Here is a 14,259-nt window from a genome sequence, read left to right on the forward strand (position 1 = left end):
CACCCTCAACACTCAATCAGGTCATGTACTTAGCCAGGATGCAAGAGGCTGTGATGGAGAAGGCAACTAGGAAGGCCAATTTTTTTTCAAGACTTCCTCCACTCTCAATGGGCAGTATCATTTCTAAAAAATTTGTGACTCCACCTAAGTCCAATTCACCATCCCCTACCAGTGGAGCCATCCTTAAAATACCTCTCATCAAGAAATTAACTTATGCTCAGATAATGGCAAGAAGGGAGAATGGCTTGTGTTATAATTGTGATGAAAAGTATGAGATGGGTTACAGGTGCATTAAACAGCAATTGTACATGTTAGTTGGTGAAGAAGAAGAGCTAGCTACTTATGAAGAGGAATCACCTGGTAGTTCACCAGTCATCCAAGAACTAGAAGAAGAAGTGGAAGTGTCACTACATTCCCTATATGGTAATATCTCTCACAACACTATTAAAATTCAAGGAATCACTAAGTATAGAAGGTCCTTCACTATCTTAATTGACAGTGGTAGCACCCACAGCTTTATTGATCCAGAAATGGCCAGACTCAGTGGTGCATTGATAGAAACCACTGTTGCCTTACAAGTAGCTGTGGCATATGGTAACAAGGTGCTCAGTAATGCTAAATGTCCTCAGTTTAACTGGAAAATGCAGGGGCATAACTTTTCTTTTGATGTCAGATTTCTAGACTTGGGAGGGTGTGACATGGTGTTAGGAGTAGACTGGATGAAAAATATAAGCCCTGTGAAGTTTGATTTTAAAAATATGACAATATCTTTCATCCAAGGTGGTAAGAAAATTGAGCTTAAGGGAATTACAGAAGAAGTCAGAATTTCTTCCATGTCTGTGGGAGCTTGTCAGAAGTACCTCAAGAAGAATAAAAATAGAATGGCAGGGCATTTGTTTTCCATCACATCCATATAGCCCAAACCTCAAACACCAAAAGTTCTAGAACCAATCCTCACAAAGTACTCTTCCGTATTTAAGGAACCCACTTCATTACCACCTGAAAGATCTCATGATCATCATATACCCTTGCAACCAAATGCAGCTCCACCTAACCAAAGACAATGTCAAGAACACCTAAAATTGAAGGAAGTAGTAGAGAAATTAGTGAAGGATATGCTCAAGAAAGATTGAAGGAAGTAGTAGAGAAATTAAGCCTAGCCATATGGATATGCTCAAGAAAGATTGAAGGAAGTAGTAGAGAAATTAGTGAAGGATATGCTCAAGTAAGGTATAATCAAGCCTAGCCATAGTCCATTCTCTTCCACCATTCTATTGGTTAAGAAGAAAGATGGGAGCTGGAGGTTTTGTGTTGACTACAAGAAGGTCGGTGAAATTACTGTTAAAGACAAGTACCCAATTCCAGTAATTGAGGAGTTATTGGAAGAACTCAAAGGGTTCTTTATTTTTTCAAAAATTTACTTGAGAGCATGGTACTACCAGATCAAGGTATCACCTGGAGATACTCAAAAGACTGTCTTCAAGACACATCAAGGGCATTATGAATTTTCAGTTATGCCTTTTGGCTTGACTAATGAACCAACTAGCTTCCAAGCATTAATGAACGAGGTGTTTAAGCCTTATCTGAGGAAATTCATACAAGTGTTCTTTGATGATATATTAGTCTACAGCCTAGATATGGAGTCACATATGAAGCATCTCCAGCTTACTCTAGAGACTCTCCAAAGGAATCAACTGTTTGCAAAGCTCAGCAAGTGTACATTTGGCCAAGATAAGCTCGAGTATCTGGGGCACATCATCTCTGGGGACGGAGTAGCTGTTGAAGACTGCATGACAAGATGGCCCACTCCTACAACCATTAAACACCCGAGAGGATTTTTAGGTCTAACAGGGTTTTTTTTTTTTTGAAGCAAAAGAGTTATATTGATTAGAATTAAGAGGTTACAGATTTTGTATCATCCTGAAGTTGATATTGGATGTTCACAGGAGGTGATAATAACCAAACACTACTAATACAAGACACTCTAACAAAGTTTGCCAACAAATGTGCTACTTTATTTTTTTCCTTAGGCACATATCTACAACGCCAGGAGCTATTATTCATAAAGATACTTTTAATGTCCAAGAGCATGTTACGAATCTTCCAGTCTATATTGCATCTTTGGTTGTTGACTGCATCAGCTACTATCTGTAAATCCAGTTCAAATTTTACCTTTTTAAGCTTCTTTTCTTGCGCCCACTTCAATGCTTCCAATAGACCTTTGCATTCCACTTTCTCTGGACTTCCAGCTGCTACTAGATAGATGCATTTTGAACCCCTGTGATAACCTGCAAAATCACTCACTATTAGTCCAATGCCACCTGATTTTAGATCATAATTAAATGAGACATCAATATTAATCTTATAGGTATCCATTGGAGGTGGAGACCATTGCATATTAACTCTACACTATCTAGCAGGTTGAGGAGTGGTACTAGGAGGTTTGATCTTAAGAAGTTCTATTTCTAACTTGCATCTGTGAACAACTGCATCAACTGCAATCTTTCTACCCTTAAAGACAATGTCACATCTAGTTATCCATATGCACCAGGAAACTATTGCAAGCTTACAAATTTACTCTTGTTGAACTTGATGACTGGTTAGTTTATCAAACCAACTACAGAACCAATCAACTAAATGCACATCTTGCTGAATATGAATTCCAAGAACAGCAAACCAGATTGCCCTAGAAGTATTGCAGTGCATAATAGTATGAGAAGCAGTTTCCAAAGTTTGAGCATATAGAGGACAGTTATAGTCTCCATATTGAATAGCATACACAAGCTTATCTCTGGTTTGCAGGATATCTTTGATACACTTCCAAAAGAATTGTACAATTATTGGTAGAAGAGGTAGTTTCCACAACTTTGTATAGATAGTTTGCATCCTTCAACCAACTGACTGATCAATATTATTCTCTTCAAACAGCTTTCTGTAGGCAGATTTCATAGTAAACAAGCCATTTCTTTGAAGAGTCCAAACCAACCTATCTTCATGTTGTGGGTGAATAGAGATATTGAGAATAAGTCTTGCAACTGAAGTTTCAAATAGGGAGAATATGAGCTCATGATTCCAGCCTCCTGAGTCTGAGAAAAGTTGATAAACATAGATATAAATCTGATAGTTAGTGGTACCAGATTTGGGAGAAGGAGGGACTGACAAATCTGGGATCCATCTATAATTCCATATTAGTATTTTTTTTTGACCATCACCTATGCTCCAGCAGCTATACTTCTTAATGAACTGAAGTTCTGAGCTCATACTCTTCCAAGACCAGGTTTAGTTAGGGTTATCTTTAATGTCAAAAACCTTCCCATCTGGAAAATACTTGGCTTTTAGAGATAATGCACAGACAGATGTATTGTATGTGCATAACTTCCAAGCGGACTTAGCAAGAAGAGCTCTATTAAAGAGTTTAAGATCTCTAAACCCCAGACCCCCTTTTTCCTTGGGTTTACTAACATGTTTCCAAGAAATTGCAGGCTTGCCTTTTTTGGTTTTTTTCTTTCTCCAAAATTTTTGTTGCGCTGAGTTTAGACTGTTGATAGTTGCATCTGGCAGCTTTAAACTTATCATATGGTGAACTGGAAGAGCATTTGTAACATTCCTCACTATGACAGATCTTCCTGCTTCAGAGACATTTATAGAAATCCATCTGGAGAGCCTTGTATCTATTTTATCTACCAAATTAGATAATGGTATCTTCTTGTTTCTATCAATGAAGAAAGGTAAACCCAAATATTTTTCATCTGAAACGCTTAACTGCCTGACTTGAAGGACTCCACTGATAATTTGACCACAAGAGAGAAGTAATTCTGCTAAATAAATAGCTGACTTATGAAAATTTATAAGTTGACCAGAGCAAGCACTGAAATTTTCAATAACTTGAAGAAGCTTATTTGTTTGTGAAAGATTAGCCTTACAAAATAGCAGGCAGTCATCAGCAAACAATAAATGGTTTATCTTTGGAGCAGATCTTGAGATTTTCATACCTGTAAGTTGTCTAGTATTTTCCAGATGATACATTTTCCTTGAAAAATCTTCCATAGCAATGATAAATAGGTAAGGGGACAAAGGATCCCCTTGCCTAATACCCCTTGTTAGCTTGAAGGAAGAAGAAGGTGACCCATTAACCATAATCTCAATTGATGTTGTACTGATGCATTGATTAATGAGATGGCAGAATTTTTCACAGAAACCAAATTGCTTTAGTACCTCAATAAGAAACTCCCACTCTAGCCTATCAAAGGCCTTGAACATATCCATTTTGAGTGCTAAGTGGCCGATTCTACCACCTTTCTTTTTCATAGCTTTCACAAGTTCTTGAACTAAGCAGATATCTTCATAGATAAGTCTACCAAGGACATATGCTAACTGCATTGGAGATATGATTTCCACCATGTGCTTCTTGAGTCTAAGAGCAATGATCTTAGATATTATTTTATAAACGGTGTTGCAAAGATCTATGGGCCTGAAGTATTCTGGCTTGTGTGTTCTCCTGACTTTTGGTATGGGAGAAATCCTGGTATTGTTGATCTTTTTTAGTATATAACCTGAGTTGAAAAAACCTTTAACCATCCTGCAAACATCTTCACCTACTGTCTGCCATTGTGTTTGATAAAATCCTGGTGGAAAACCATCAGGCCCTGGACTTGTCCAAGGTTGCATAGTCATGAGAGCTTCATAAATTTCAGAATTATATGGAATCTTAATGAGAGCATTATTGTCTTGCTTAGTAATGCATGAAGGAATATGTTGGAGAAAGTTGAAAGGATCTGCTGGGTTTGAAGTAGAACTAATCTTCTTGAAATGAGAGACAATAACATCTTCTATAGAATTTCTATCTTGGCACCAAGTTCCATCAGAAGCTTGCAAAGAATCAATTTTGTTTGTTGTTTTTCTTTGATTGACCCTTGTAGATGGTGGATTTTCAACAAAGGTCAAAATCGTAAAATCATGATACTGCATGTTTCTGACACGGCTTCAGAGATCCATGGGACGATTCGTGTTTTACAAAGTATGATGCATATGTCGCTCGAAAGGCCTCTCCGGAGCGTTCGACACCGGGCATTTCATTATAGCCTCTATGTAGAATAACGTAATTGCGCGGTTCTCCGTAAGATTGAGAGCTTAAAGCCTTCAGGATACCGGTGACACTCACTGTTCCCTGACTACATAGAAGAATTTTCCTCTACATAGAAGAACAATTGGGCGGTTCTCCGTAAGATTGAGAGCAATAACGTCTTCAGGACGGTGATACTCACTGTTCTTGACTATGTAGAGAGACCCGTGTATAGACTCAGGCGGTCCTCCATACATGAAATGTTGAGAGGGAAAAACGTCTTCGGGACATTAGCAACACTCGGCTCATCTATAATGATTTCCTCCTGGATACATCAACAACGATCATCATTAATTCATCCAAAGGCGTGTTACACTGATTAGCTTGAGGAGGGAATACTTACGTCAATTACCTCGTCAGTGTTGTATCCCTGAATTATTCGACCAGGAGCAAAACAAAGACCATAAATAACAGATGGAGCAAAATTCTGAGACTAATTAACAATATTATTTTAAGATCCTGATCACAAGGACGAGAAAGTCGCAACAATGAAGAAAAGTATTAACAACTCACCAAAGAAGCGGCATGAGACTGTATATCGTTCGGGATCATCCTATGAGATGTCTTGCTCCTGCCTTCTCCTCCTTGAGGACTTTCTTGAAGGTTTGGAGAGTTTACATCAACTCGAAATCTCACAGCACGGCAGTCCTACCATGGAGTTCACAATATAATTAAGAAGCGTGATTGGCGTACTTTGGTTAAAATCGTGAAAAAGGTACTCACATGTGTCGCATTTGGAGACGCCTTCCTTTTGTCACCACTGGAAAGATATCTCATCCTGGGTAGATCAGAGATCATGTCAGAGGAAGGGAACTCTCGAACTGGGGACTTGACGTACATTGCAAACTCATACACACGCTCAAGTTGCTGACGCCAGAAATCTATGTAACCCGGAGTCACGAAATTAGCACTATCATAGTATGGGAATAAATACTCACTTCCCTCCACATGAGTGCAGTTCAGATTAGCCTTCAAATACTCAATTGATAGTTTGCTCATTCGGTGACCCGGAATACACTGATCAGCACCCATCTGTTGAGCCGCTCTATCAATATTGTATTCTTCTACCTGGAATTTTCCATTCATTACTGATATCAAGAAACCAGGAGTACAACTCAAGACAAAAGATCTTTCTCCTTCACTCAGACCAGCACCAGTACTCAACGTGATGTTCTTATCAGTAGTATTGAAAGTGATCAACTGTGAGAAAAGAGAAGGAACCGACACCCAGGGGAGAAAATTGAACTCGGACTCAATGTCCAAAACGTCAGTAATGCATATCATGTATTGTGGTTTATTTATAGAACAGCGTATGATCCTGGCGTTATTCTTCTCAAGGAAGGAGTGACGAGTGTCGACCTTAGGGCCTTGCAAAATGTTGCAGGGAATCGGGGCGTAACTCTCGATATGCTCCCACATCAAGGCTTGGAGGAACATGGTATTGGCATACTATCGACTTTCATGAAGCCATCAGAAATACTGGAGTCTATAACTAGAGAGTCTAAATTGGCGAACAACGAACCCAAGAATAGACTGCCAATGGGAATTTTCTCACCTTTTGCCATCTTTATGGAAAAGAGAATCACAAACGGCTTCAGCAAGTGTCCACAATCTTCAAAGATATTCCTGGAAAGCCACGGGCATAAGAAAGCAGCAATTGTTAAAGCCCCATCAACCGGTTCTTCAGGAATTCTATCTCTCGGCCACCAATGTGATAACCATTGAGCATAGCAGGATACGGGTGACTCATTGAATTCGTGTATCTTGGCCTCTAATATGTCAGATATCTCCTTCTCCTCTGACGAAATATCTTCAGATAAATTACCAGTAATTGGAAGGTGCAACAAAGCAACTACATCTTCTAAAGTAATGGTGAACTCTCCCCATCTGCATATAAACGTGTGAGTAGGAACACACCAACGGGCGAGCAAGGCTACCATACCTGGTATATCATGGTTGATGATTAAATCTCCAGTAGCTTTAATGGCTCGTGTTACCTGGGCACTATCCAATATGGTCCTAACACGGCTATGACCCAGCATGTATCTTGCCCATCCAGAGAAATGTTTCAGGGGATTTCGTGAAAGCTTGAACTCCACACGAGAAGCCGAAAAGTGTTTTCCTTGCAAACAAAACCGGATTACTTCTTGAGGAGATACCAATTTATGCTAAGTAGTGCTCCTGGGATTTATTAACAACCGAAACGAGGATCTTAAGGGACGCTTTTCAGGTCTATATAGATACGTAAAGAACTTATCCTCAGCAGTTGGAATGTTCTTAGTCTTGGGACTTCCCTCTTTCTCCTCGGAAATCTCAGAATCATCATTTCTGGAGGAACCATCACCTATGGAAGAGGCGTCTGTGGAAACATCCTCTCTCGAAGAAGCATCATCTTCAGAAGCGCTACGGGACTGAGCCATTTTCGCAAAGTTGTTGTGACGTCCATACACAAATTTCATCAACAGAATTGAAGTAACAAGACAATTATATGCTCATATCGACGTCTACAAAAATGGTAATCCTCAACTCTTACCTATTTACGATTTCACGAACTTAGTGATAACAGCGTAAAACCCCAAAACTTGCTCGTTCCTTCAAACCTGCAAAGTCGAGCATAAAACATATTATTCAAGAGGCAACACTGACTTTTCGAGAAACTATGAATAATTCACATAACTTTCCATGTGAACATTCGTTGGTTTTTACGTGTACATACATTATAAAATCACTAAACTCACACATACACTACGAATTCATCGACTCATGAATTATTTGCTTCCAATAATTTTCATAAATCAAAACTTGATTTATATTCAATAAAAGTGAACAGGTCACATACCTTAAAAAAAACCCGTGAGTTAATAACTCACGTAAATATATAAAAAAACTTTTTGCTCAATCGAGCATCTGTCCATGAAACGAGAGTCTTTTCTATTTTTGCAAAAGTCTACATATTTCAAACAAAATTTTGAAAGTTCTCAAACAAATTTTCACCATGAACTCCAGGTATTTTTGAAATTCCTTTAACCCTAAGGATCGTTATTTATTATTTTTACGAACAAACCTACGTTCCTAAAAGTATTTGCAAAGCTCATGCTTCGAAAAACAAACTTGGGTTTTCATGAAACCTAATAAACAAAACTTTTACTACTGCAACTAGAACATGTCTATTCAAAAGTTTATGAATATCTTTCATGTTAGGGATTTTTGCTCGTTTCTTCAACTAACGAACCAACGGGTATATACATACGTTTTCTAAAAATCCTGCATGCAACCATGGGGTTTTTGGTTTTGTGAAAAACTCATCAATCATAAAACCTTCAGCAAAAAAAAAAATCGGACTTACCTGGTCGGCGCCGGTCGGAGCTTGGACGGACGGAAAACGGCGATGATCGGCGGCGACTAAAACCCGACAGAAATTTTTTTCTTCCCTCCTGCAACTCGCGTGAGGATGGTGAAGAGAGGGAGGTGCTTAGTCGACCAAAATAAAGAATTTTAGGGCTTCTCCCCTTTTATATCAAATTTATTTCCAAAACCTAATAAAAACATGGGTTTCCTTTTTTGGGATTGGGGCCATATGTCCTAAACCGACCATAACTAGGCTTCTCAACACTCAAATCAGCAGTTCCTCATCTCTCCACGCTCACGGGATGACACTTTATCTTACTATCAGGGTTCTCATCTGTGCATTTGCTCATACATGACATCATTGGGGTAAATCAAGGATTCTGAAACTACCTTTGTAGAGTGAGTTCAACCACTGATCTCGTCGAATGAAAATCACCATTTAATGCTTACTGCGGAACATGATAGTTCCTCACTAATCAAGGGACTTAATGTAGATGGTGGATTTTCAACAAAGGTCAAAACCGTAAAATCATGATACTGCATGTTTCTGACACGGGTTCAGAGATCCATGGGAGGATTCGTGTTTTACGATGTATGATGCATATGTCGCTCGAAAGGCATCTCCGGAGCGTTCGACACCGGGAATTTCACCATAGCCTCTATGTAGAATAACGTAATTGGGCGGTTCTCCGTAAGATTGTGAGCTTAACGCCTTCAGGATACCGGTGACACTCACTGTTCCCAGACTACATAGAAGAATTTGCCTCTACATAGAAGAACAATTGGGCGGTTCTCCGTAAGATTGAGAGCAATAACGTCTTCAAGACGGTGATACTCACTGTTCCTGACTATGTAGAGAGACCCATGTATAGACTCAGGTGGTCCTCCATACATGAAATGTTGAGAGGGAAAAACGTCTTCGGGACATTAGCAACACTCGCTGATTTACTGACTATACGCAAGAGATTAAATTCTAGGTCATATTCACCACTGAATTCCTAGACGATAATCTATCTTATCTCATTACTCCTATTTCATGATCGAAATGGTAATAGATAAATGTATTACTCCGATTTCATGATCGAATCCACGGCTGATCTCATGAAATGGTAATAGATGTTACTCCGATTTCATGGTCGAATCCACGACTGATCTCATGAAATGGTAATATCACCACTTATTTCATTACTCCGATTTTATGGTCAAATCTGTGATTCCATGAGATGGTGATGAAATTATCATTTTATTATTTTGAATCCATAGTCCAATCCGCTGCTGATTTTATGGATTGATAATAAAATAACTACTCATCTTATTACTCAGTTTCATGAATTATTCTCCACCGAATTTCATAAATCAGTAATAAATACCCAACAACCGGGCATCTGGACCATCACTGAGTAAGCCCCGACAAAAATGGTGCGAGTGTACTCGACAATGATGCACGACTGAGCACCTGGATGCACGAACGAGTGTCCAAAAAATATGAAATAATGAGGAATCCTTGGAAAAACAAGAGAAAACAATGAATATTAATAAAATAATAAGAGGCGCCCAAGGCCGGGCCCACCAGCCGGCCGGCCGGCCGTGCCCTAGCTTTGGTCAGCCCGTGCCTCTCCCATTATTTTCCTTATTTCTTGTTATTTCGTGAACTCACGAAAACTCCTTGGTTTTAGCAACTTTCCTTGTTTTTGCAAAACTCGTGAATTCTCCATAACTTGGTGGATTCACGAAATAATATTATTATAAAATAAGGAGAGGTGCGCGGGACCGGGAAACCTAACCGGCCGGCCATGCCTAAGACGTGGCCGGTCCCACATCTCACAATCCTTAGCCTTTTATAATTATTATTCCCTAATCTCACGAAACTCTTCCGTTTCAACAAAAACTCGTGGATTCTCCATAACTTCAAGGATTCATGAAAAATAATAAAATAGGGAAAGGTGTGCGGGACCGGGAAACCTAGCCGGCCGGCCATGCCCAAGCCATGGTCGGTCCCACACCTTGGAATCCCTAATCTTGCATAATTATTGTTTTCCTCAATTCATGAAACTCCTGGGTTTGAGCAAAATTCATGATTTCTCCATATTTTCTAAAATATTGCTCAAATCACGAAAAACCAAAAGCCAACATATTCGCACGACTGGATATCCTCTCACGACAATTTTAAATATTAAAACACTTTTATTTTAATATTTTCAAAATATTGATGAATTGAGTAAAATGCTCATTCCAACAAAAATCGAGAATTCTCAGTCAAGATGAAACTCTTCTGAAAATTCACTATGTTGCTCGAACGCGCATCTGAAAATACAGAAACTCTCAGTATGGAAACACGGACACCACGGCAACACGTGCATGCCTCCATGACCGACCAGAGTCATTCCTAGGGCTTGCACAAAGCCGGTCCCACATGTTTTCATAATTCTGACCTAATTTGTTCAATTACTCATACTGGGCCCTAACTCTCTCCAACCAACTGGAGAACCCTTCAAATGACCAACAACTGGTCCCGTGACCACCAATATCCGGTCCCATGCTCTGTTGGTCGGTCTTCATCTCTCATACCTAGGTTTGTCACCTAACGCTGAATCCAGCAATATTTCAATAAATGATGAAACCTGCAATTAAACATCGTTCTTTGACCAACTCTCAAACTGAGAACCCTGGTGCGTGCTCACTCGAGCACTGGGCATCACATGGACGCTCAACATCCCATCTGGTCGGTCCCTCTTCACTCATGACCAATTTTCAGCAATTCACCAATTGTTGAAGGATTGATCAAAAAATTAGGGTTTCGAACAAACGTTCCACGAATCACCATTCTGAGCAAATTCAAACACAAAATTAGGTTGATTCAACAATCAACATCCAAATTAATAATATTCGGTAATTCACCAATATTTTTGATTAATATTTTATTGGGTCACAACACCAGTAAATAATTCTTTGAATTGAGCAATACTTGCTCAGTTGCTCGAATATTGATCCAACCATCAATATTCAGCAATTCATCAGTAGTTTGTCGAATTGAGCAACACTTTCTCAATTGCACATCAAATTATCAATATTCAGTGTTTTGGTGAATTGAGCAACACTTGCTCAGTTGCACACCAAAATTATCAAATTCGTCAAATTGAGCAATACTTGCTTAGTTGCTCGACAAACTCTCAATATTCGGCAATTCGTCGAGTTGAGAAATACTTGCTCAGTCTCTAGTCAATAATTCATTGACATCTCAGAGAACTGTATGTTCAATCCATGAATCGTCGAGAATTCACCACTTATGCTTGATTCAATAAAATTAGACTCACAGTCTAAATCAGTCAACAACTGACCAACTAATACACGCCTGCCTTGCAGACTCCACGATTCGTGAAATCTCAATCACATCACAAATGGGGGGATATCACTTAGGTTTTTGGTCTGGCGGTCTACGGCACGTGGATTCATCCACAATGAGAAATGTGCGTAAGTCGTGTAAACGGTTGAAGGAGTTAGCAAAGTAGTGGGTGCACGATGAGTCAAGTCTCCACACGACGTGGAATTGACTTTACCACGATCTCCCACTTTCCCACTCTTTCGCTCAAGAAACCGTCACACTTACAGGGATCAGTGGTGCATCATTCTTGCAAGATAAATAAGTCTAAATCGAGGACAACATAAGGATAGGATATGATCAATCATCGATTATCATCATTGTCCGTCAACAATTCGATATAAACTTATTTCACAGAACTCAACTTCAGCAGTTCAACAATATTGTAGAAACCTTCAACATACCCACAATCCTTGATAATCACTGATCCCACACAACTCTCAGCTTCCCTCCTACAGATCAACCCATCTCCTTCTTTGCGACCGAATTGACTCTGGAACGGCCATTGTCTTGGTTTAGGCCGGAGTCATACAGATTGATTTCCCGAATCTAATCACCCCCTTTGCAGCGGTGCATCTGTGTGAGGATTAACATTTTGCCCGGCTGAGGAGTCTCGACAACACGCTCGACTCTCCACTTTCCCAAAAAACCGGCGGCTCGTTTTTCCCCATCTACAAACCTAATGTGGAAGTATTTAGAATTCCTATCCATATCCTTATAAAAATGATCTTTGGATTTTTGCATATTTGAACTAGCTTGGATCTCATTAAGACTGTCATTGCAGTCTCAAGTTTCTTAACTGCTTCAGTATTGCATCCATGTATATCAGTAGCTTTTATTTGAGCCAAATCAGCTTGAAGTTGAGTAATTCTAGCCTAAATGTTACCAAAAGTTGCTTTGCTCCATTTTGAAAGAATATATCTTGTGCTTGAAAGCTTATTAGTTAAGAGGTAAGCTGCAGAACCTGTTAGATTAGTTTTCCAGGAAGACAAACTTTCATTCTTGCAAGAATCATTTTTCCACCAATGTTAAAAAAATTTCCAACATTTACCTGAGACACTAGAATTGTTATACAAAGATAACAGAATAGGGGCATTATCTGAACCTTTAATAGGAAGATGAATAAGTTTAGCATCTGGATAATGTAACATCCATTCACTATTTACTAAAGATCTGTCAAGTCTAGATTTTGTTTTACCTGTGCCATGATTGTTGCTGGTCCAAGTAAACATGTTTCCACTATAGCCCATATCATGAAGATCAGAGTCTTTAATACTATCTAGAACTTCAGTCGAAGTAGGCTCAGTATTTGTATTTATTTCAGAAGTGTTCAAGGTTATGTTTAGATCACCTAAGAGCACCCAAGGAATTTTAACGGAAGAACTTAGATCCTTTTTATACTTCCACTGAATAGGTTGATCATTTTTATAGGGAGTACCATAGACACAAGAGAGAAACCATTCTCCTTTACTAGGGTCATTCTTAATTAGAGCATGAAACATATTAGTGGAGGAATTCAAGATATCTAAAGAAAAACCATCTTTCCAGAAAAAGATGATACCACCAGCCTGGCCAATATATGGAACATCACATTTATTAGGCATCTGAAGGAAACTTGTAATATTTAAGATCATGTCATCATTAATTTTTGTCTCAGACAAAAAAATAATATCAGGTGAATGAATTTTGTTCATGTGAGATTGGTAGTCTCTAATATCTTTGCAAGGTATACCATGGAAATTCCATCTAAGGATTTTCATGTTAGAAGAATGAGCTATGGTAGTTAATTTGATACTCAAATTACTGCCAGAACTGATAATGGAAGAGAAAAGATTAAGGTTTATACAAAACCAAAGATTACTGAGAGTAATAACGTAGATATTAAGCTGAAACTTTAAAGTAAAGAAGATTGGCGAGAAAGAGAGAGTAAAGAAATATACCAGATTATTAGGGGCCTTGTTCATCTCATGGGAATTCTCTCTTGCTCCTTCATTTCCTTTTTCAAAGAGATCATGTTCCATGTTATTGTTTCCATTGGCGGATTGCAGAGTATCAATATAACTTTCCAAGAGTTAACCTTCACTTTCCTCCTCATCCTGGTCTCTTATAGTTCTTTTGTTGTTCCTTGTAGCATTCTCCTCTTGTTGTTCTTCTATTTGAGCCTCATCATCTCTTTTTTTCCAACTAGCTTCGCAGATTCTCTCTAGTAAAAGATCAATGTCTTCACAAATCTCAACCCCATAGGCAGCAGCAAGCTCATGTAGGTAATTAATATATTGTTCATTAGTGAACCTCCTTATCATCTATTGTGTTGTGGGAAAAAGCGTGGGGTCTAACAACCACACCCAACAATTTGATTAGCAATCTGTATGGACAAACTCTAATATACTTTTTTTATGAGAATCAACTA

The sequence above is a fragment of the Papaver somniferum genome, chromosome 2 (assembly GCF_003573695.1).
Source record: "Papaver somniferum cultivar HN1 chromosome 2, ASM357369v1, whole genome shotgun sequence".
Classification (NCBI taxonomy): Eukaryota; Viridiplantae; Streptophyta; class Magnoliopsida; order Ranunculales; family Papaveraceae; genus Papaver; species Papaver somniferum.